The sequence below is a fragment of the Osmia lignaria genome, chromosome 16, assembly GCF_051020975.1.
Source record: "Osmia lignaria lignaria isolate PbOS001 chromosome 16, iyOsmLign1, whole genome shotgun sequence".
Taxonomy (NCBI): Eukaryota; Metazoa; Arthropoda; class Insecta; order Hymenoptera; family Megachilidae; genus Osmia; species Osmia lignaria.
Window position 1 is genome coordinate 4,826,506 of NC_135047.1, and position 14,400 is coordinate 4,840,905.

The 14,400-nt window shown below is 39.4% G+C and overlaps 1 protein-coding gene across 12 annotated transcripts in view; it reads left to right on the top strand.

Moving 5' to 3' along the window:
- tei (irregular chiasm C-roughest protein teiresias) overlaps window positions 1–14,400 on the top strand; it is a 222,391-nt gene that overhangs the window by 78,980 nt on the left and 129,011 nt on the right. The gene's annotated exons all lie outside the window — the stretch shown is intronic.

A 14,400-nucleotide genomic window follows, 5' to 3' on the forward strand; every position in this document is an offset into this window, starting at 1 on the left:
TTTCCTACGGTTTACCTGCTATTTTCGTCCTGTGTAAAAGGAGCATTTTGTACGGGCCATGGTGGAATATCGTGTATGGTCGGAACTCGGTACGCAAACTTGAATTTATAATGCGCAAGCGATGCGTATAGGTATTTTTCTGTCTCTCTCCTTCTTACCCCTGTTCCCGTCGATATTTCGTATGGATTTTTCGCAGAACCAGCAAACTCGTGTACATTTAAATTTCAGATGCTCGTGCACCGCCCCAGAAAATTTCCTCGTTGAATTTCCTGGCCCATTGAAAGAAGCTCGCTCGGTTGAATCAAAATTATTCTCGAACGCGTATTAACAAGCGTTGATCGAATTTTTCCGCAATTCTTCTGCTCGATTATTTTGTTTTAAACTATGACCACGATATTTCATTAAATCGTGTCGGGTTTTATATTGAAATTCTTTGGAATTCGAAGCAGATGCTCGCTTTATAGTTATAAGCGTTGAAGTTTGTAATAGCGGAAAAGTTTTTGAAGCTTGGCTAGATATAGAAGCTTCAACAAGTTTTTTTTTTTTGTCCTATGTTAGGCTCTCCTAGGATTTTCTCAAAATCAAAATCAAATTTCATTTTATTAAAATCGTGATTAAAAAATAATAAAACGTGGCTGTACTTGGTCGTTCGAAATTGCTTATTTCTTTCATCGTGTCGTAACGTTTGATGCTTCCCATGCAGGACTCATTAAGAAGAAATTAACAAGCGTTATTACGGAATATTTTCCGCGTGCTTTGTATATTTATTCGGTACTGTAATTCACAACGAATTGCGAATCGTTGGTAATTATACATTCTCTCTGAAGTCGTCCATGCGTCGAGCGTAATTTTGTAATTTCTCGAAATTTTGAAATTACGTTTCCGCTGGAAATTATAGTTCGTTAATTATTAGGTTCTAGTTTTAATAGTTTTATTCGTCGTCCGGCCCAAGTTTCAATTTAATAGACGGTGGACGTCGTAGTTTAATTTGTTAAATCGAATGAAATTATATTTTTTTCGAAAGAATTTTCCTCAGTTTCATTGAGCAAGAAGCAATTATTCATATTTATAAACTCTTTTCATTTGAAGTAAAACGATGCATGAGAGTTAATTTAAATATCTCAACTGTCTTGTATATTTAGTAGACACCCAGGGTGCATGAAAATATATTTTTCGACATTTCGATGACACCTATTCGTCGTGGTGGAAGACAAGCTGGAAGATACATATCCGAATTTGCATCTGCAAAGGGAGGCGAGAGATTGCCACCCTCCCATTGAGTTTCTGTTTTCATCGACGGGGGAATATTGGCATCGGTGCGGGTCTTTTCCCTGTAGAGCCCTTCTGGCAAAGAGCGTCATGGGGGCGATATACGATGACAAAGAAGGAGAGAAGTAGGAAAAAAGGTGGGGTGAAAGGTCCAAAGTTCGGCAGACAGAAACAAACAGTCGTAAGCAGAGGGTGAAACAGGGTGTAAGAGGACTTATAGATCTATATACAAGGTGTTCCTTTAAACTTCCCACAGATTTCTTCTTTCGTCCCTTTTTTTATTTTATTAAATTTAGTGATATGAAAAATCATTTCAGATATTTGTTTTTTTTATTTTTCATAGGATATAACGGATATTCATATTGATCTCTATCTATTTTTTTCGATATTAAAATGTACTCCTCTTTCATTATAAAAAAATCCAATATGCAGCAACGCAATATACAAAAATTGATATTTCATTCCATTCCTGATAAAAAAGGGCGAATGGATCTGTATGTTTTATAGAACACAAAATTCTTGATTAATATGAACAATTTTCATCCGAAATAGTTTAAAAAGCAATGCCCTTGTAGGTAGCTGGAAAAGGAATATTATAACAAATACGTTCATTTGTATTGTTTGAAAAATGTGTCTGATCATACTCTGACCATTTCTACTTCGCTTTTATATGTTTATTTCATTTCGTTACAATGGTTTGTTGAGGTCAAATAAAAAATGGCCCTTTAGAAAGGAAAATGGGTACACCGAGTATAGGTACAGAAGTTTTTGCATGTGCGTAGAGCCGCATGAATCCGCGATGTCTCGACATCGACGCGGCTTGTTGCTCGAGGGATCGAAGACGTCCGTGGCGTGTATAAAAAGGTAGAAAACGACGGGGAAACGAGGGTGTGGAGGAAGAAAAGAAAAAGGTCGACGCTCGTGGCATACATATTTTATGGGGCAATCACCGGCAACCCTTATCTACGGTTTGTACACTTCTGTCCTTCTGTTTGCTTTCCTCCATCCTTCGTTCTCTTTCTGTTTCTACGTTATTCTGCCCGTTTGACCCTCTCGTCGAGTGCTCTCGAAAGATTTGCGGGATTACTAATAAACGAGAGTTCGTCCATCGAGGGACCCATTTAGCTCGAAGGCGTCGATAAATTTTTTCTATGGATCTTTGCATCGAAATTGGGAAATTCGGCTGGAATTTTGTGCAATCAAGTTGGATAGAAGGATAAAATTAGATTTTCTATTACAAAATGTACAGAAAATTAGGTCCCTATATTTTACTTTCGATACAAATAACAAACCTTTAAACTCTTAGATGATTTTATCCATCATAATCTACCATAATCTTCGATTATTTTTTCTCCGTTTTTCATTCGACCATTGCCCAGTTATTCATCGTTAATTGCAACGACTCGAGGTCGCTTTATCGTGCCTCTTTGACCAAGAAGGGTGGAGAGTCGTAGTTTCTCGTAATGCTTATTGCCCAGCCAATTGGCCATGACTAGCAAATCGACGTGGTAAAAGTCTAAAAGAGGTTTCTGACCGTTGATAAGGGAACCTTTCGAGGCTGACCATCGTTTTGCTATCCCGACCAGTCTTTACAGAGTAGGGGCCAATGTGTTGGCAGGTGGTGACCATGTAAAATGCATGAAAGTCGTGTATGGCGTGTATACGAGCGCAGCCGGCTGGTACCAGGGTAGCCTGAATGCGGGAATTAAAACGCAATTTCCCGCACAAAGGGGACAGTTTATGCCGGTCCCTTCACCCTCTACTCTTTTTCGCGTTCCTCTTCGCACCCTTCTTCACTGTTTCATTCTTTCTTACCTTCCGTTCCCTACCCTTCTTCATCGCCACCTTTTACTTTCCACGCCACTTCTTCAACCCTCCAGCCATCTTCGTACCCACCCCATAACGCCGACCCTCCCCCGGGTCTGCTTAATGAAGCTTACCCGTAAGAGCTTTCTTTTTCTTTTCTTTCTTTTTTTTTGTTTACTCGTTCCAGGTACAGGTTACACGCCACCTCCAAGTACCACGTTGTTCCATTGCGGTGAAGCTTTTCGCGTTCTTTCTTCTCGAGTCTTCTGCTTCCACCTTCCTTTCGTCTTTTTTATTCGTTGCCATGTTCCAGCGGCATTCCGGTAACTTTGCTCGCATTCAACCGAGTGGCCGCTCTCTTTTATCGCGCGCTACGCAATCGACTGCTTTTCCTTATTCCTAGCCTCGCCACTGTTGCTTACCAAAGACTTCCTGCGCTTTGAACGGTCCAACGATGCTCTGGTCTCTCTCCTTTACATTCCGCTCTCTTCCGACCACTCGAGAAATATTTCATTTCTTGTCGATTGGCGAAGCGGAACGATCGCGAGATCCTGAAATTTTATGTTGAATCTCGAGGAATTTTCATTTTGAAATTACGGATAAATCGACGAATCACAAAGCGTTAATAAATCGCTGGAACCTTTTATGTCCAAGGTGTCAAGTTCTGTAACAATCAGACCTTTGATCTTTCCGACAAATAAACAGCGGATATGCTTGCGCCTGTACAAATTCAATTCGTCTGTCATCGAGGGGTTGGAAGACGTGGAGAGCCATCACCGAGCCAACGGTGCTCAAGGAAAATCGAATGAGAATACTAGCGTGTGCGAAGCGGAGAGTGGGGTTGGTCTCGCGTGAAAGTGGTCTCGGATGGAAGTAAACTTGCTTAAGGGTTCGCGCGTTCTCGCCAAGCGTCTCGAAAGGGTTAAACCGGTTGATGAAAAAAAAGGGTTTGCAGAAACGATGCTGGGGATGAGGGTTTCGCGTAAGACAAAAGGTTGAACATTCTTAAGAACATAAAACAAAATTATCTAAAAGTACATCGCTCTATTCTATCCAACTCGGATTCTCCTCCCCTTTTCTTATGTATCCCGGATATAGAGCTTCCTCCGCGGTTCGTTCGTGTTTCATCTCCTACCGCGAAGATTCTTGTTGAAATTTATGCGAAAAAATTATACCATCGGACCTTTGAAAACTGTACCGTTATTGTACCGAGTCGAGATACTTTCGAAACACCATTTCCTCTTCCTCCGCTGTACCTGTTTCTTATGCATGGTCTTCTTTGCTCTTCTTTTCCTTTGCTTCTTTCGTACTCTTTTGTTTTCTTCTTTTCTCGTTTCTCTCTGTTCCTTTTTTATTATTCTGCTGTACTTCTTGGGCGATTTCTCAAGTTTTATACGTACAGGGTGTCTAGGAATATATCGATTTTCAAAATAAAAAATTAAGAATAAAATGTTAAGAATTTGTTAACTTTTTAAAGGCTTTTATGACAGTTCTTTCAATAGATATATATTTATTATGTCTTCGATTTTATTTAATGAATTTTAGTGGCATTGATTAATCTATTAATTATCTTGAATATAAAGCCTCGGATAAAATAATTTAATTCTATATTTTCAACAAATGTTTTTTGTTTTGCAGAATAACCATCTTGCTGCTTATATTATATTACATATTGCAGAGCACCCTGTATATCTTAACCCGCTTTACATTCTATCTCCAGGATTTATTTTTCATTCTTTTTTGCACCCACCGCTGATCCGCTTAACACGGTTATTCTCCTAGTTTCTGTCTTTTGTTTTCTCCCTTCATTTTTATAGATCTCTTTCGTTTCTTGCCATTTTTCTACTCTACCATTTTTCTCCAGTTTTATCCGTTTTCTTTACCCATTTTCACCCTTTCTTGGTCTTCCTTCCCTCATATTTCATATTTCTACCCTCTGCACCTATTTCTTTCGCTTTTCTGTTTGCCCGCATCCTTCTTTCTTTCAGCGAGCGTTCAATCTTGCATTTTACCCACTTTCTTCCATCCTTTCCTCTCGAATATTTCTACTCGACTCAGCTGCACCATCGGTGCCCACCGAACGCTCGCACGAAACGTACACAGTTTGTGTTGGTAGCGCAAAAGCGTATCCTTCCGCGCGTATCTTGTAAAAGCATAAGGGAACGTAAATCTCGCGTGGACATAAATTCCTTTATCGCGGCCCGTCTTGCAGCGAGAACGCACCGCTTGGTCCGGCTACTTCTTACTTTTCCTCTTACCACGAATCTCTATAGATTTCTTGCTAGAGCGACGACGAGCATTCGACCGTATCTAGCCAACCATGCTTCTCGTGGAACCCACCCCCTCGCCGGGGCCAATAAATACCAGCCACGATATTGATGCGCAAATATTTAGGCTATTGGATATTTATATCGACAAGAATATTACACCGGCGGCTTCAGAATAGATGAATAGATTCTTCCTGGTAATTGGATTAGAGAAGTCTCTTACCATTTAGCAATTTGGATTTTTGTTTATCAAGTAATAGCTTCGGTTGGACGGTAGAAAAAAAGTTAATTCCAGGGGTTTGACTTTATTTTCTGTACGAAAAGAATCGTAGTTGGGAAGGGAAGCTTTTACGATGGAAACCGCTTCAATCGTTGGTCGTTAGTAAGTTAATCGATCAGACAACCGAGTATCCTTCCCTTTCACCCCTGCTTCATCCCCGTTCGTTGTTAATCAACCGCGCATACAGCCGGTACAGCGACCGGTTGAGAAGAAGTATTGGGCAGAAATAGGGAAAGATAGGTGGGAAATACACGCGGTGCCAATTAGCGGTACGCGGACGTCGCTCGAGACAACGAGGTAAGAGGAAACCAATTATCCGGTGAAGCGAGTGGCTACCCGCCAACGTAGTTGTTTCCTAATTGCATCGACGTTCGGACACGATGCTGGCACTAGGTTCTGCTCGTTTTCCACGAAAGTAGCCTACCTTTCCCGAAGAGGCTCGAAATTTACATTGATTTTGGCGACGCGGAAAACACGTACCTTCATCGTCCTATTTGAAAAACGTGAATTTTTTAACCAACGAACGTGACTGAATTCTCGACTCGGGGTCTCGTTTAATTGTCGGCTACGTGGCTCGTCTTTAGAATGGAGATGAAAGTTAGAGGAGACGGAAGGAAGGCGAATGCCAAGCAAAAATTCTCGGAAATATTATAATTATTTAAGTGAGGATCGAGAAGAGCGAGAAAGAGTGTTACGTGACGGTTCTTGAAATTGGGACAGGTTATATAATCCTTTTCTCACCCCTCGAAGCGGAAATGGGGAAAGGTAGACGAAAAATACTTGAATGGTTTAACGAGATTTATATGTCCCTTTGATCGTATCTTTTTAGCAGGTATAACTGTTAAATATAATTTCTGGTTCTTTAATAGACAGATATTTCTTTTACGTGAGTAAATAAATTTTCATAATTTTGTATTTGAAGATAGAATATCAATATATTATCCAAAATGTACGTGTTGTATCATTAAATATGATAATTATGTTTGACATTAACCTGCGATCGAATTTAGATTACCAAATCAAATATGCTTTCCGTTTCCGCGATATGCAAATACCGTGGTGAAAAGATAACGAAAAACTGTAAATAATAAACAGAATATTGACGATTGAGATTAAATATTCAAATATTTAATGAGCTTTGAGGCTGAATGCATTTTGAAGGATTTCTGCAATGATCGATTGCACCGATCGATATCGGTGAAGAGAAATATCCTTATACGGTGGTATCGTTTTCCAATTTTCCCAATGGTCATTTCTCAAGTATTTTCTCGACAGCTTGCATTATCCCAGCCCGCGACACCCGTCCCTCCACCCATTCCTGGCATCGGTTTCATCAATTAGGTTACTTAAATGTTTGCACGAGGAAAATCCCGATGAAAATTACGAAGGAAAATTACGCGGCTGCATACGTTACCAAACTCGCATTATCGGCGTGAATCAGCATCAGGATAAATTATTAAAAGCTTAAACCGCGACGGAAGTATAAATTAATTAGCGCGAACATTAATGGATTTAGTCCCGTATTTGAGTAACGCGATAATTGCGTGTCTTGCATATTTCTCTCGCGTTCGCGTGCCTGAACATTATCGAAATCAATTGTTTGTTTATTCATTTATACGCGACTAAAAAAAAGAATAATATCAGGAGCACGGAAGAAAGGTGTCGCGCAATTTACTCGCGCGATGAAGCGCGACAAAGTCGAAGTTTGCAAATTTTATACAGTTCACTGATTTGTTTTACGCTCCTTGCTTTGTTTCTCCGCGCATTTCAGACCAGCGAACTCTCTTTAACGTTTCGTATCTAATAAGCTCGCGTGAGAAGAAGCAGAACGGAAGTCGAAACGAGCAGCAGGTTCAATAATTCAGTTTTACTAACGAAAGTTAAAAACGTGAAATAACATTTCTTCGTACAAAGCTTCATTTATGAATAAATTGAAATTAAAAATTCATATATTTATTAATTTTTTTGCATATTGTTTTCGAAAATCTTTCCAATTACTTGGAATAATTTTAATGACTCTTTTCCTGATTATTTTTGTCGTAATTCCATTCTGATCTATCTTTCAGATAGCCTTTTACAATTTTGAATATTTCATCACAACTTTCCGGTCAAATTGTATATTTAACTATAACACTGATAACATTACATAAAGAAGGAGAATGCTGACATTGACAATGGTTCGCGTAAAACAGATACGGGGGAAAACGAAGTGTACGGGGCAGGGTTTGCGTTGATAGAGGGCACCAACGAATTTATGGGAGTTACCAGGCGTAAGAATAAGGGATCAGCCAACCTTTACATCTTCGTTTTACTGCCCCTTTCAAAGATTTGCATAACGTGCCCGAGCATCTTCTCTCAAACCGCGTGTGTCCTTTTTTCTCTGCGACGTTCACCTGAGTGTAGCGATGGCTTCCGATATTTTTTAAATTAAAAAGATTAATTAAAACCTTGTGGAAGATCAAGGTTCGCAGACTCGTAAGATCTCCAAAACTTTCAAAGATATCTCATTTCGAGTGACACTCGAGGAGCAATTAAAGTTCTCCTCGTATGTACATGTTCCAAACGATTATTAGCCCATCAGTTCGCGATAAGACGCAAGTTCCTTCCTCGGGGGTAACCTTTCAGTTGGAATGCTTCCGGTAGTGCGTGTCTCTCGTCGCAGCAACGTTTCGGATCGATAAAATCCGCAATAATGAGACAACTTGCTAACGAAGTTCATTTGAAGGCAACCGATTCCAGGGCGTCGCGAATCCTTAGGTTCGAAGAGAATCTTTTATGGGTAGTTAATTGGGATCGATCGAAGGTACTTTTGACCTTTCGAGCGTGCATGCCTCGGCTGGTTGAATCGTTTTCGTCGAGGGAAATATTTAATTGCTTCCAGCATTTTCCGGCTTTCGTTGCAGTCAATTACGCTTGTACACAGTTTTCTGCTGATACACTTTATTACATCGACCTCTCTACCGTCCATCGTCTGAATAGCAATTTTTCCCTCTTTCAAAGCTTTGAATATCAATCACGACGTATTTACGCGTCACTTTGACGAACAACCTATCTCGTGTGATATTAATATCGCGTCGCGATTAATATTTACCTTTGATTTGATCTTTGCTCGTTCGAAGCTTTCGCTGTTGATTCCCCCTTTACCTTTTGCTATTTCATAATTCAGCTTGTAATTGCTTCGAGCCGGGCAATCATTACCTTCTAATGAAATATTTCTTTCATTTTCATATATTTCAATTTCAGTTATGTTAGATAATATTAGAATTGTTGAATTATTTACAAGTCTCTTGTCCTCTATAAAAATAAAAGGGTTTCGAAGAGAAAATGTCGAAGGATCTTCAAACAGTTACCAGGAGAAAATGTAAAGAAAATATTTCCTTTATTCACGGTTATGACTACGATTCATACCTGGAGCGAGGGTGTCGACTTGACTTCAATTAAGAGATCACCGAGAAAGTTTTCAAGAGCAAAGCGACCCTTTCGAACTGTTTTCTTTCCCCCTGAAAATCGGTTCATTGGCTTCAATTTCGGCATTAGTTCCACCGACTCCTTTTCTCTTCTTCTTCTTCCTCCTCTTGTATTTCTACTTTCTGATTTAGAAATCGACCATGCCAGCCGACGATGTTGCCGGCGCGGCGTCTGTAATTGGATGATTCTGCTTTATTGACACTGGAATTAACTCCTCTCTGAACGTGCTTTCCGCTCGAGATCCACGTCGATTTCCCGCGGTTCCGATTTTCAACGGAATCGCTTCATTACATACTTTCCCACGGCTGGTACAGCGTTTAACTTTTCACCGTGCACGCGAAAAACTCGGACGAAATTTAATATCGCAACCAAAGGGAACTGGGAACGCTCATGTTAATTATCCGATGGATTACAATGGAAAATTTAAAGAGAATTTTGAAATTACTTCTTCGAAATGAGAATGAAATCAGACAGAATTGCAACGTATCAGTGATATCAGTTGTTGATACGTCATCAAATCAGATGTATTACTTCCCGTTCGATCTTTTTATATTAGATTACTATAAATCCATCGGGAATATATAGAGCGTTAAGAATGAAATGGTAGATTAAATCTTCGCGCCATTTCACGCACCCATAAAGAGGATTTATCAGTGGCATCCATTTGGCAAAACAGATGGAATATAGAAATATTGGAATAGAAATCAATAGTTACACGAGCGAGAATTCGATTCAACTGGATGGCATGGTCGAGGAAGGATAGTCGTTATATATATCAGAGGGAAAGGAAGAAAGCGATTGTTCTGGATAGTTCTTCCAGCTCGAAAACATTGGGAAAACTTCGAAGGGGAAGCAATAGTCACGAGTGGGAAGTTCTGAATGTCCACTAACAATCTGTGTCGTTAGAGACCCATGGAAACAGCCACAATTCCATTCCAACGTGCTCTGTTAAAGCATTGCTCTCTTCTGTCGTCGTTGCTTTCTTACTTTATCGTATAGAGATTCTAATTTACAATCACGCTACGAAAGGATTTCTTCCGCTTCCCTCAGCATCGCGATTTTTCTTCGTCCTATCTCCTCTGTTCGGTCTATTACACCGTTGACCCAGTAACTCCCGCCACCCTCATTCGCAGCATACGCTCGACGAAACTTTGATGGAGCTGAACTTTGGGAAAATAGAAACTTCCATCAGATATGGCCGGATATTGCGATATTTGAGCGAGCCATTCTTCACGACAAGCTTCTCATCCGGTCTCCCTTGGTTCGTTTCATCGGCCAACCAATGATCGTTTAAAGGAAAAAAAATTCTATTGTTAAAACCGAGAATAACCTAATAGCTCATCATTGTTTTACATTCATCGATGGGTCTATAATTTAGTCTCACATTATTATATGATATTTCTAGAAACTTTGGCAGCTGAAAACAATACTAAATGTTAATTCTAGTCAAAATAGTATCCTAATTATTTTATGCTAAATAGGTCGATACGAGAATTCGATACCAAGACGGTTAAAATGAAGACAAACATCGAAAAGCAAGGGAATAATTCATGCAAACGTTGGCTCGCACAATTAACCCAAACGCACAATCGAATTCGATACGTGTAACTACTTTGCGGTATAACTGAAACACACTCGACGGCTATTTATCCCAGTTTATGTTAACCATATACTATACGAGAAAATAAACAATCCGTTATGCGATACGATTCACCAATATTTGATGGCGCACGAACTGAACAATGCAGTCAGCATCCAAACGATAGAACATTTGCATCGCGAAATTGCATTTCATTTCTTGCATCCTCGCTGTTTAAGCTGCCACGCGTGTTGATAGAAAAAATTATCGATACACATTGCTAACCTGCTTTCCCGTGAGTACATAGTCAAACAGAATTTTCCGTGATATCTCCATGAATAATGAAATATTTTGTTTTCGCGCATTTCAAACGCCAGTTTTAGTTTTCGATTATTTTTATTTTTCTGCGTTTTTGCATTGAAAATGATATAGTTATTAATTTCCATTAATTTTTGTAGGTATTCAAAAATGTTTTTGACAAATAAGTTGTCATATAAAATTCAAACGATCGATACGCTATACGAAAATATAAGAGAGATAAAAAACCTTGGTGACATTTCTTGTATTCGTCATAAACGGGGTTGCAGAGTTTTCGTAGCCTACGTAAGCGTCACGATACCAATTTTATCGCGCGAATAACGCGTCAACGTAAGAAATTCTTCGAGTTCCATCTACGACAGCGAAATGCTCGTGACCTTCCGTCGTTGATCGATTTAAATTTAGAAGAAGACCGAGCACACAAACCCACCGACACGAATACAGACAAGCTTGCACCCCTTTCCATTTGACGCGAGTTGCTTTAATTAAATTCCCGTCGATCTCGCGCGTTTCTCCAGCGACCAAGTCGGAATTCTCATTCTCCGCGAGTTGAAAAAAAAGAGAGAGAGAAAGCTGAGTCGAACATGGTTAACCTCATGACCTCTACAATTCGGGTAACAAGCGTTAAGTACTCGAAATTAAAGAATCTCATTTAATTTTAGACTCCATTTATTTTTTGACAAATTAAAAGAAAATTAAGCGGGTAATTTTAGTCAAAGTATTTTCATCTCTGTACTCTTCATTTGTTAATTCCGTTGAAATTCTTAAAAAATTCTAATCGTTTCGCGTGGTATGTTTTCAATTAACATCAATTTATTCTCTCGTTATTTTTCGAAAAGTTTCCTCGTTGCTTCCTCTACGAGAAACCCATTCGGGAACGACGGTTATTCTAATTTCAAAGTTACACGCGGAATTCCAGTTCGAGAGATATAAAAGTCAGAAGCGAGAAAGTTATGGGGCTGGAAAAGGCGGACGGTGCACGTGCATCCGAGGCATTTAATAAGTAGGTTAGAGAATGCATAGAAAATTATGAGACAGGGGATACGCTCGATGCCGATCGGAACAGGTTTCCGGCGAAGGATGCACCTAAAAGAGATCGTTTCTTTCCTTTCCCTCTGCCATTGAATCGAAGAAGTTCGAAACACGATGCCATCCACGGTATTCACCACAGTACACGATTCAACGAATCGTCGATGCAGATGCTCGTAACTGCGATTGGAATTCGAGAAACTATCCCGCTCTTTCAATAATCTTTATTTCGGCATCGAAATCCGTATTTGCTGGAAATGATCGGATACTTTGGAACCATCGATTCAGTTATTAACGCGATTCCAGTAAGTGGTACAGGTTTGTGATAACTCAGACGTACTAGTAACTAAATTTCCAAAAACTGCATTGAAATTTATAATTAATTGAATTGTATGTCTTCTTATATAAAATAATATAGGGTACGAGATTCTTTCAGTTCTGTGTTTAAAGTTAGAATTATTCAGTAAATAGTACAGGTCAGTGATAAGTCAGACGTACTAGTAACCAACTTTCCAAAAACAATGGTGCATCGAAATTTCTAATTGTTCAATCGCATGCTTCCTCGCACAAAATGATGTAGGGTTCTGTATTTAGAATTGAAATTATCCCGTAAGTAGTACAGATCCGCGATAAGTCAGACTTTAGTAATCAAGTATCGAAGAGCAGCGTCAGAAGGATAAAACCTATCCAGTGAAATTACATTGGGAAATCGTGCATCATCGAGAAAACGAAACACACTGACCTTCTCTTTCGATCGAGAAAATTTATTCTCGATCCGTTTCGTATTCGCAGCGGGTGGCTCGTATAATTTCGAAATCGATAGAAAGCCGGTGCGGGAATAAATCCTCGTGAACGTACTTATCCCGCGAAATAAATGCGTGTTCCATCCCGTTACCGATGTTGCGAGTAATATTCGATAAATCTTGGTCGAGCCACGGCCGCACGTTTGAATTTGCCTTTCTTTCGAGTATGGCCATTTTCTCTCGTCGACTACTTAAAAGATTTACGACACGCCGGATTCGGAGAGCCGTGTTATTTATACCATTGTCGCGCGGGTATGTACATAGGGTAGCATGTACGGTCAGCAACAGTTCGTGACGGTCGATCGTGACAATTCGATTCGGCTTTATCCACAGTTAATTCTGGCAAGTCTGCGTCGTCGGTCGGTAATTGAATCGTCACGCACCGTGTAGGACCATCGATTGCTTCGACGCGAACGCCGAATTCGCTCTCTGCGCGTAGCCATGCGGCTAAATACCTAGCGATTTCCTCGATATACATATACGTCTGACAGCGTTACGATATCTTGCTGCTATCGGACGTTTCTGTTTATTACATTGAATTACAGCAGCGCGGAAATCGGGCTCAGAAATCACGCGTCATCGAGAGGAGAGACGCGTGAGAGACAGCTTCCGGTATCCTTCGACTGCTGGTGTCGTTCTTGACTATACGATTGTACATTCTCGTTCACTAATCTTGGGACACTTAACAGTTTTAATTAGATCTGGGTATATTTAAAGTGATATCATTATTCTTGGAAACACGGTTACCGGTACGTCTGACTTATCGCGGAGTTATACTACTTGCTGGATAATTCTAAAAACAGAGTACGAAGAATCGTTCCTATCACGTTACTTTATTTAAACGAGAATAAGTTTTTCTTTTATTTATCACTTTTGTTTTAATCTAATAATTTAGAATTTGATTGTGCAAAAAATTTAACGTAGAAAGACTGATTCATAATTTCGTTAATTCTGGATCAAATTACGTTCATGTCGGTGTTGTTAAGCAAGATTCGTTAGAACTGGAACAATTCGAGGCGAAATTTACTTGGTTCGAAACTCCGAAAGCTGTTAGAGCGAGAGTTATTACAGCGGGAGTATAGGATGCGTTGGAAAGTAGGACGAGGGTTGGTGTTTCTTATTATTATTCGAAGTCGAAATTACAGGGGATCGGATAAAATATATTGTTACCAAGTATCCCGAAGAACAGGTAGATAATATTTAGGTACGTTATTATTCGCTATGATATAATAATTAGGTACGCTATCCTTCAACGTGCTCCTTGAAATTACATTCATTCATATTTTTCTATGAAAATTAATATTTTTCCTTCGTTTTCCACGTTTCCATTCTTGAGTATTATTTTAATATCATATGCATATGTATTCAAATTAGCGATGAAGTTGTTTATTAAATTTTATCTTTCATTCTTCCTGCTCATATATTGAACTTCAATATTCCTATTGTTTGGTTTAGATATAATAATACCGGACGATTTAATTTCGATCGCAATATTCCGCTTCCGATTTCAAATTCAATAGTACGTGACTGGGTATAGTATAAAATAACATTTTACAACGTGAAATCGTGGAACGAAATGAA